Source organism: Acomys russatus, chromosome 1 (genome assembly GCF_903995435.1).
Source record: "Acomys russatus chromosome 1, mAcoRus1.1, whole genome shotgun sequence".
Taxonomy (NCBI): Eukaryota; Metazoa; Chordata; class Mammalia; order Rodentia; family Muridae; genus Acomys; species Acomys russatus.
This window is the reverse complement of record NC_067137.1, coordinates 11,784,319-11,795,746: the sequence shown is the minus strand read 5'-3', so window position 1 is coordinate 11,795,746 and position 11,428 is coordinate 11,784,319. Positions and strand designations below refer to the sequence as shown.

At 37.6% G+C, this 11,428-nt stretch overlaps 1 pseudogene; it reads right to left on the bottom strand.

Annotated features, from left to right (window-relative positions):
• Positions 1-282: 282 nt before the first annotated feature.
• On the bottom strand, positions 283-7,550 carry LOC127195556 (transformer-2 protein homolog alpha-like; annotated as a pseudogene).
• Positions 7,551-11,428: the final 3,878 nt, after the last annotated feature.

Below are 11,428 nucleotides of genomic sequence, written 5' to 3'. Positions count from 1 at the left end.
TCCCTCAGTTGTTAACTACTCACACAACAATGACACCTTAAGAGTATAACAAAGGATGGAAAACAGCAACACAACTGGCCACGCATAGATTAAATAAACCAGGAATTTTTCCTCTAGGAAGCATTGGAAATCCAAATTGAAAAAGAAAAAAGCAAAGTCCTTGGGCACAGTCACTGCACTATCAAGAGCATCTTGGGCTATAGGACGAGATGCTGACCATGACCTGTATTGACTGTAGTAAGGAGAAGACAATCTTCTTCTGTACCTGTAATAATAATATTTTTATTTTTCATAGGCACGATCATATCCTCTATCATAGTAAGAATCTCTCCGTCTACCACCTCCACCACCACCGCTGCCTCTGCCTCCTCCATCACCTCGACCACCACTAGGAGTTGGTTTGTCCATGTAAATGCCTGGTGTGGGTATGTGTGCTTTCCTGGGGATAGAGTAATCCACCCAAATTCTCCTAACATTCAGCTCCATCCCATTTTATCTTTTCATGGCCTCCTTTAGAGTCACCTATCCTCTCAAAATAAACAAAGCCAAATCCATGTGACCTCCCAGTTTGCTGACCATAAACCACATTGACGCCACTCAATGGTCCATATCGATAAAATATTCTATGAAGATCTCTCTCTGTTGTGGACAAACTGAGGCCAAATACTCCCAGGCAAGTGTTGGGACCTGGATTTGCCCTGCCGCCAGTATGTCTTCTGTGGTTGGACATGGGCTTCCTCTCCGCGGTAACCTGGTGTATAGGACCTACTTCGAGATCGTCTCTATGGGAATGGGACCTGGAGCGAGTGTAGCATCTATGAGAATGCCTCCTTCACCCTGATCTGGATTTGATCTTGATCGAGAATGGGATTCAGAATGTTTAGAAACCCTTGACGGACTACGAGGTCTTGACCTGCTCTCTCTGATTTTACTGGAGCAGGAGTTCCTGTTGGAGATTTTGATTGAGAGCGAGACTTTCTGACCTTGAAGTTGCTCTCTTCTACATCGTTCACGTTTGTGAGGCGCTCCCAAGAACTAAAGTCCCGGCTCAAGGGCCGACAGCCTAGTTACCCCGCTGTCTGGACTGTGAGGTGGGGGTGGCGGGGGTGGGGGAAGGTGATGGCTAGAAAAGCCGGTGCACTCTTCTCCTGCTGGCTCACACGCTCAGGCAAAACGTGAACATTAATTTTTGATTGACATTCCCAAAATAAGTTTCTATAAGCCTCCAAATTATACTCCAAAGTAATATTGACATATGGGTGTGTTAGTGCTCCATAAAGTTATTAACGTACTAGTATTTCAGGTTATGTCTAATAAAGGAAACAACTATATTTTCAGTTTAAATTTCTTTAGATTAATTTTATATTTGGTACTGTTTACATTTATTCTTTTTAAGGGCATATACAGATGTTTAGAGTACCAAAGTAGTAACTGTACAGATTTATAGGAGAACTTTGCATGTTATGAATATCTCTGTATTTATTATTTATTATTATTTATGCTTTCCCTAGATACTGGTTGTTTGAATTTAGACTTATTTTTTACATCTTCTAGTGTGAAAGTTTTAAACTCTCAAGTATTAAGGTATGACCTTCTAAAAAATATGGGTTACATGTTATGTCAAGAAATAAATTTTTGTACAGATTTATTTGTTCACATATTCCTACATTAATCCACTTTCAAGCCTTAGAATAATTTCCTAAGAACAAACCTGTAGCCATTACTAGTTTTCTTATGTCTAATGAAAGAACTGTGTATGTGTGTACACGTGCACATGCTTTGTCACGTGGACTGTCTTTTAAAACATTTACAAAATAAATCAACCATCTTATTCTCAGATAAAGGACAATTATAAGATTATTTATTAATTTTTAATTTGGTGTGAATGTAATAAATTAGTCCATGGTCATGTTATGCATTTTTGAGCTGTTCTTATTTTGATTTAAAGTCATGATTTTCCAATGAAATTCTTTGCTCATAGGGCCTACTTTATGACTAACTAGATTGGAAGAAAAGTAGCAATGAAAATTACTTGAGGCAGGTTGATGACAAAGGGGAAATCTAAGAGTTCATCTTCAGGGACTAGTTCATACTTTGAACCATCATCAGACATTGTTTTAGGAATTTCTAATCTCAACATGAGATTCCGAGAGTCAAGGCCATTCTGTGTTACTTATTGGGATTTGAGAAGAAAAAATTAGCATTCTAATTTAATAATGTGCATTAAAATTTAATGGTAATGTAGGATATGTAAGTACATGCATAGATGCATATATCCAACACAGATACACACACACACACAGAGAGAGAGAGAGAGAGAGAGAGAGAGAGAGAGAGAGAGAGAGAGAGAGAGAGAGAGAGAGAGAGAGAGAGAGAAAACCACACACAGAAAGACATTGTATGTTTTGGCATAGGCTACAGTTTTAATAATAGATGTATTTGTTTAACTACCCCATCTTTATTTCTATGTTTAATAATAACAAATTGAATAAAGAATGTAAGAAACATATTGACTAGAGTAAGGAATCTCATACATAGTAAGGTAAATTTGTGTAGATGAACAAAAATGAAACAAAGGAAAACAAAAACTGTAAGAGGCCTTAGGATTTAACAGAATGTCCCCAATGATATGTAATTGATGAAGTGTTGCTGTCCACATGGATTCCACTGCTGTCTAAAACTATGGGAGCTTTAAAGAGGATCTGGGCCTTAATATGTATCTTCAAAATACATGAATATTCAAATAATAATAAAGGACTAGGAAAAGTAAAGAAAGAGCAGAGTAAAGTAAGACCAGAGCTAATCAGGGAGTCAGTGTTGGGGAAATCCTTGTCTGTATAAAGTCCTAACTAGTGACCCCCTAATTAGCAAAAGATGTCTGGCTTTGTGTTACATGTTAGTATGTCTAAAACCAACCAATTTATAATTCCTAGTTTCTTTGCTATTAAGTTGAATATATTACATAACATATTTATATCTTTGACTGATGTCAAATACAAAATCAGCCACCTGTTGAGAGGTTAAATCTAACTGTAGCCCCACAAGCTATTTCTACAATAATTTGGATGGCAATCAACATGTGCATTTAATATAACTACACAGTAAGTAGAAAGCCGAGAAAAAGTACAAGGCCCAAGACCACAACAGAGGAACAAAACTCCAGTAAAATGACATAATACAAAATATATACAATACTCTAAATATGCTTGTTGGATTATTTCCTTCCATCTAGTCCATGGCATGGTATCAGAGAATGGTATAACATTTATTCTGAGACATCTCTTCTTTTCTAAAGCAGGTCAATATTGTTATTTCCCTTACTATAACATGACTTCTATAGAGTAGATAATGCATCATACACTTTCCCTCTCTAAGTAGAAGTTTGCGTCAGATTTTACCTGAGTTTCTCTTTTAATTGACAACTGAATTGGCTGGCTTTGTTATGGTTCTAATATGGAAAGGTGCATATGACATAATTTGAATAGACCCCTGCTTTTCAGTCAACTGTGTACCCACTACATCACTACTGTACCTCTAAAAGTGGGACTAAGAGAATTCAATATGAACTTCCCAAGGAAGTTGTCTTTATGTTAAAATGAGCTCATATTCATCTCTTTTGCTCCTCCTTAACCAAATTAATGGGAGGATTTTCTGCGTCTGTTACAGTGATCTGCTCTGACAGCTGAAGATGGTCAGCAGGCTGTGCCATGGGTGTTCCCTGTGCTGAGATCAAACAGCACATAAAACAGGTAGTACATGGTCTCCACTGAGGCATCTCAAGTTTTGCAGGAAGATGGAGTAAGATGTGCACTATCTTACCTCAGTTTGAACAAGGCCTTTGATTTAAAGGGTGAAAGAATCAATTTCTATTTTTGCACCTTTGTATGGCTTCCCCTCTGTCTTTCTGATTTAAATCTCAATTAGTGCTGCAGGTGTACTGCCACCACTTTATTCCTTTCCTAATTGAAATGTCAGATTTTACCTATAAAATGACAGATATTTGTTGCCAGCTTGGCTTGATGGTTAACGAGCTTCTGGTATAAGCAAAGCACTGAACTCAGACACGATTTTTAATTTCATTAGTATTTGTTCTAATCCATTTGGACAACACGTTTTCCGATTTTTTTGTTTGTTTGTTTGTTTGTTTAGGCTAGCACATTCTGAAAGACCATTGTATTACTTAGATTTTGATTTTTATGAAGTTCATAAAACAGAGTACTCAATATACTTTTGTAGTCCAAGGAAAATAGCATTGCATACATCAATATCCATACAGGAAAACAATGTTCAGGTTCCTTAACAATGAGATGAGCACTATTTACAATAAACTATCATAATTAAAATTGTAAGTAAAGATATCTGTGTTCACATATCATGATATTAACATTAGTTACAAATATTTTTTCATTAGAATTTAGTAAAAAGAATGTAACAAGGACACAGTGATTCTTCAATATTATATTTTCTATTAGAGAAAATATGGTTTTCATTTTACTCCCAGAATGGAAATTACTTCATTTTTTAGTGACCTTACTTTGCCTTTTTGTAAAATAGAGTAAGTCTAGTGGCCATGGAACACAGAAATTGGGGTGAGGAAAATGTCTTGAGCCTATCACAAGCTTGTTAAACAGCCGGATACTGGAATAATTGGAAAGCTGTAGTTTTCGATACCAGAAAAGTTAAGAATAATAATATCTGTGTGTATTTATAATTTTATAATAAATACTTAACATAATATGAATGTAATGTGTTCTTTAAGAATAGGTATACATTTTATTTTTAAAAGTTGTCTAGATTCAGAATGCGACCAAGGTTCAGAATGCTGTCTCTACCCTTTGTTGTCTTTCTTATCAGCCCACCTCTGTGACAATTTTGGAGAAGTCTCAAAGTCAGGTCCCTGGGGAATCGAGGAGTGTGACTCAAAACACTCCAATCTGGAGAGAGAGGGGGAGGTGGGGGAGATCAACTGATGACAAGTGAAGATGGAACAGAAAAGCATTTGTTTTGTTTCTGCCTGGTTTTTTTTTTTTTCTTTTCTGTTATTTCTTGTTTGTTCTATCAGTTGTGTTTTCATTGTTATTTGACATTTGTCATAGCTTTGATTGGTTTTGATGGCTAATTACAGAGACTATTCAATTGTTTAAAGTCCATCTTACAATAGATAACACAAGCTGCATCTCTATTGTCCTACTGCTTTGCATTCATCTCTTGACCCATCAGTTACAATGCTCCGGAGAGTTACATAATTACAACACACTGGCTTTTCTACATGTAGCATTTGGAGTCTGTAGATGCAACTTGTGCTAACACTTCCTCTTGCCCTGCTGTGGTGGAATCAGTTTTATAGGGTGCCCTGGCTCTCAGAGAACGAGAACATGTGGTCGGATGCTAATTGAGATGTCTTCTCTTATTGTAAGCCCTATGTCTCATTCACATTGCCACATTCTCCTGTTCATTTCCTCCGGAAATATTGGAGCTTCCTCTCTATTTTCTATCGGCCTTTATTTTAATGGTGTACTGCCATTTCCAACTGAGGCTAACATATATCCATCCTTTTTCCTTAATATGTACTGCATTGAAAGTGGGTAACCCCCAACACTGAAGTGTCACGTTCTTTGATTAAAGGTTAGTAATTTATTTCATAGCTTCTGAACACTGAATATTTTCAATATACACTGGCTATCCAAAAGTGCATGTATTTTTATAGAAATGTCTATTTAGCTGCTTAATGAAGATTAATTCATAACAATGGTAAAGCCCATTTTTTAAAGAAAATTATATTTGTATAAATGCATGTGGATATATTGTATAATTTATTTTTCGTTAGTATAACTTAATATTTGTACTGATGTTCTTAGGTGCTATTGAATTTTATTAATTCTTGAGAGTATTAAGAAAAACATAATTTATTCTTAATTTAACTAGCAGTAGTTATGACAGAACATGCAATTTCCTCAAAACAAAAACTGTTAAGAGACTTCAAAGACTTCCACATAGCTTGACACAGATTAGTATTGGGCACAGGTGCTGTGAGGAAATTTATTGGATTGAATTGTATGCCTCGTGACTAGACAGACACTGCAAGCTCATCTTATGAAAGTTTTTTTTTTTTTTTTTTTTTTTTTTTTTTTTGCCTCTTGGATGAATTAAAGACTTCGGTTGCACATAATGGAATACACATGTAATTGTCTGGTGTATTTGAGTGAACTGAGATGTTTTCAGGGACTTCAAGGACAGTGTATGGTTTGCAAGCCATGTGGTCACATTGCTGTGCTTGGTGCCATATCAAGCAGAGTGGCTCTCTGACATACTGACACAGCTACGTTCATCAATCATTTAAAGAAAACATGTATGTAAGATGTTTAGAAAAAATAATGGCTTCCGGAGTTGAGAAGATAAGTTATTCATAATACATGCAGAAGTAAGACCATGCTTTAAGCCAACAGATACTCTTGTTTTTTTAGAGGAACATATTCATACAACAATTAGAAAAACAGCAATGAAAACTGAGGGCCAGAAAAATGGACACGTAAATTTTTGTTACCATGTAAATAATTTCAGAATATGTTCATAGTTTTTTTTTTTAAAAAAAATACATCTTCTTGAGTACTTATTGTGCTGCTATTTCCTCTGAATTAAAACAATCTCTCTTGAAGGAAGAGGACCTCATAATGCTGAGGAAGTGCATGCCACTTGCAGAACACACCAGGCCCTGCCCTCCGCCTATACAAGCAGTGACCAAGAGTTCTTTTTTACTTTTTTATTAATTAATTAATTTATTAACCTTACATCCTGGTTGTGGCTAGCTCCCTCCTTTCCTCCTAGTCTCACCCTCTTTCTCCATCTCCCTTCCCCTCTCCCCTATTCCTCAAAAAAAGGGGAGACCCCCCAAACCCACCCAGCCTATGTCATCAAGTTACATCAGGACTGAGCATGCCCTCTTCCCCTGTAGCCTGGCAAGGCAGTCCCACAAGGAGGAAGTGATACAAAGGCAAGGGACAGAGTCCACGTCAGAGACAGCCCCTGCTCTCCTTACTAGGGCACCCACATGAAGCCTGAGTTGCCCATTGGCCTATAATTATGTAGAGGGCCAAGGTCCAGTCCAGATATGGTCCTTGGTTGGTGCTTCAGTCTCCAAAAGACACTCTGGGCCCTGGTTAGTTTGCTCTCTTGGTCTTCCTGTGGAGCTCCTGTCACCTTTAGGTCCTGTTATCCTTCCTCCCAGTTTTCTACTTGACTCCTTGTGCTTCGCCCAATGTTTGACTGTGAGTCTCAGCGTCTCTTTCAAAGTGCTGCTTGGTGGATTCTTCAGAGGACAACTCTCTAGGCTCTTGTTTGCAAGTATTAAGGAGTATATCATTAATCATCCGTGAGGTGGGCCAGACATTGGTTTTACATTCCCTAGGTCTCTGCTTTGTCTTCTCTATCTTTGTCCCTGCACATCCTGTAGGCAGAATACATTTCGGTTCAACGTTTTTGCAGGTAGATTTGTGCTTCCCTTCCTCCACTAAGAGTCTTATCCAGTTAGAAGTGTCCTCTTTAATCTCCATGGTCCCTGATACTAAGAGTCTCAGTGAGGGTCCCTCTCATATCATCCTAGAGACATACCCTGACATAGGTCTCCAGCTTGTCACAGAGATGCTGTCTACCTGCTTTTTCTCTTTTTGGGGGGACAGTCCTTCTGTCCTCTGGCCCCCCACTCACCCCAGGTCTTATCTCCACCCTCATTTCTGTCTGTGCTCCAAATCCTACCTTGTTCCCTCTCCTCAACTACTACTTCTATGTACTATATTTCCTTTTCTGAGTAGGACTGAAGCATCCTCCCTTGGGTCCTCCTTGTTTTTATCTTCTTTGTGTCTGTGTGTTGCAGTATGTTTGTCATGTGCTACATGGCTAAAAATCATGTTATAAGTGAGTACTTACCATTTGTGTCTTTCTGGGTCTGGGTCACCTCACTCAGGATGATCTTTTCTAGTTCCATCCATTTTGCCTCCAAATCTCATGGTTTCCTAGTTTTTAATAGCTGAGTGGTGTTCCACTTTGCAAATATACCATGGTTTCTTTATCCAGTCTTCAGTTGAGGGACATCTCAATTGTTTCCAGATTCTGGCTACTACAAATAACACTGCTGTGAACATAGTTGAGCAAATTTACATGTTGTATTGTGGAGCATCTTCCAGGTATATGTGCAGGAGTGGTGTATCTGGGTTTTGAGGTAGAACTATTCCCAATTTTCCGAGAAAGTGCCAGATTGATTTCCAAATTGTATGTGTAAACTTGCAATGGGGAAGGATTCCATTTTTTTCCACATCTTGGCAGCATGTGTTAGTTTTTGATCTGACAGGTGTACGATGGAATCTCAGTGTCATTTTGATTTGCATTCCCCTGATGAATAAGGGCACTGTACATTTCTTTAAGTGCTTCTCGGCCACTTGAGATTCTTCTGTGGAGAATTGTCTGTGTAGCTCTGTGACTTATTTTATAATTGGGTCGTTTTGCTTGTTGGTGTTTAATTTTTTTAATTATTTATATATTTTGGATATTAGGCCTTTGTCAAATGAAGGACTGTAAAAGATTTTTTTCCAATCTGTATAGTGCCTTTTTGTTCTATTGATAGTATCCTTTGCCTTACAGAAGTATTTCTGTTTCAAGCGGTCCCATTTACTCATTGTTGATATTAGAGCCTGAGCTGTTGGTGTTTTGTTCAGCAAGTTGTGTCCTGTGCTCAAAGATTGTCCCCACTTTCTCTTCCAATAGATTTAGCTGTAGTGGATGTAAAAATGTTTTTTTTTTTTTTTTTTTTTTTTTTTTTATCCCAACTGTAGGATGGGAAACATACTTGTGAGATAACAGGTGATGTTTACCCACTAGAAGAGGAACCATCTCTTTCAGAGGCTTGGTCTCTGCCAACTGAAACACACACACACACACACACACACACACACACACACACACACACACATACACACATCCTATTGCGACAATCCTAGAGAGAACAGCTCCAGAGAATACCTCAAGGTTCCAGCTTCTACTCTGGTTTCAGGCTACGGCAACTACAATCACCTTTGGTGAATTGCTGCTTTGCTGTTTAGCAGGTCTGCTGGAATCCAACCTACTACACCAGTAGAATGAATAGCTTCCAGGAACTGAGTCTAAGGAGGTCTATTTCTCCTGTTTCCATTAACCTCCTTTCTCTCCTATCTATGATAGGTGGGTTGGAAGGGAGGTGTAAGCATTAAAGAACCTCAAATAAAGTAGGTTAGAAAAAGTTTGAGGCCTACATTTAGTGTATTTGGTTTTGTTTTGTGGCCGTTGATGCACTGGGACTTGAATTTTGTGCAGGGTGATAAATGTGGATCAGTTTGCATTTTCTACATGTAAACATCCAGTTAGACCAGCACCATTTGTTGAAGATGCTTTCTTTCCCCATAGTACTTTTTTTTTAACCCCTTTGTCAAAAAACAAGTGTCTGTAGGTGTGTGGGTTTATTTATTCGTATCCAATTTGATTCCATTTATCAACCAGTCTATTTCTATGCCAGTACAACGCAGTTTTTGTTACTATTACTCTGTACTATAGCTTGAAGTCAGGCATGGAGATACCTCCAGTATTTCTATTATTGGATAGGACTGTTTTAGCTATTCTGTTTTTGTTCGTCTGTTTTTCCATATGAATTTGAGAATTGTTCTTTCAAGATCTATACAGCACATTTTGATATTTTAAAGGGGGTTAATTTGAGTCTATCGATTACTTTTGGAAGGAGGTCATTTTACTATGGGTGATCTTTCCATCTTTTGATATCTTCTTCCATTTTTCTGCAGAGACTTGAATTTCTTGTCATACAGGTCTTTGGCTTCACTGGTTAGAGTTATACTAAGATACTTCCTAATATTTGTGGCCATTGTGAAAGACGTGGTTTCCCTATTTTTTTTTTCTTAGCCAGTTTGTTGTTTGTACACAGGAGGGCTACAGATTTTTAAAAAATAATCTTGTATCTAGCCACTATGCTGAAGGTGTCTATCGACTGTGGGTATTCTCTGGTGGAATGTTTGGGGTCAGTTATATATATCATCTGCAAATAGTGACACTTTGACTTCTTCCTTTCTGATTTGTATCCCTTTTGTCCCCTTTAGTTGACTTATTGTTCTAGATAGAACTTCTAGTACTATATTGAAGTGATATGGAGAGATTGGGACACCTTGTCTTCTCCTTTATTTTAGTGGGATTGCTTTGAGTTTCCTCCATTTAATTTGATGTTGACTATCAGTTTGCTGCATAAAGCCTTTATTATGTTTAGTCATAGGCCTTGTAACCCTGGTCTCGCTAAGACTTCTTTCATGTTTGAATCCTGTCAAAGGCTTTTTCTGCATCTAATGAGGTAATCGTGTGATTTTTTTTTCAGTTCATTTATATGATGAATTACATAGATAGAATTTCATAAGTTGAAGCATCCCTGTAACCTACGGATGAAGCCTACTTGATCAATGTGTATTTGATGTGTTCTTGGATTCTGTTTATGAGTGTCTTATTGAGTTAATTTTGCATCCATAATCATGAGTGAAATTGGTCTGAAATTCTCTTTCTATGCCGAGTCTTTGGCTTAGGTATCAGGGTGACTGTGGTTTCATAGAATGTGCTTGGCAATGTTCTCTCTGTTTCTGTTTTGTGGAATAGTTTGAGGAGTATTGGTATTAGCTCATCTTTGAAAGTATGGTAGAATTCTGCTGTGGTTCTGCCTAACCATTGTGTGGAACCTCAGGGATGCAGCGGCTGTGACACACCAAAGATTTTGTGTGATACCACGCTTCCACGAGTTTGTCCATGTATCTCACTTGTACTTTCATTAGTAAGACCAATTTATCATAAAGCTACACTGGAGCTTCTGGATGAATATATGTTTACTCATATCCTTACCAGTGTATTGTCAGGTGCTTGTTCACATTCTCTCAAGAAAGGCCCACAGTAATACTTATTATACATGACAAGCTATAAAATTCACTACACTTCAGTTTGTTCATTATCAGGGAGAATATTTTTATTAATGAGAATATTCCATAAATAAGTATGTCACCAGATCACAAACTGTCTTCACCCAACAATGAGTACCAATTTTATCTTCTCCTTCTAAGGAAATAGCAAAGTAGAAGCGGGACTGTGGTTGGCATAGGATAGCAGGATTGCTTGAGGAACTTGTGAAGAATTCAAGTGCATTAATTACACAATTTAAAGGAACTGAATCTAAGAAAGGTCCTCGGGGAAGAAAAGACTATAAAAGACTCAGCAATATTGTCAAGAGGAACCATCACATGCACACCTGGGAAACTAAATTAAGCCTAAAATCTAGTGTACACCTTCATTTCTTCCTATTTTGAGAGGCGAATTAGCTTTTTTTTTTTCAGCAAGATGTCTGTGGTTTAGTTTTCCTCAT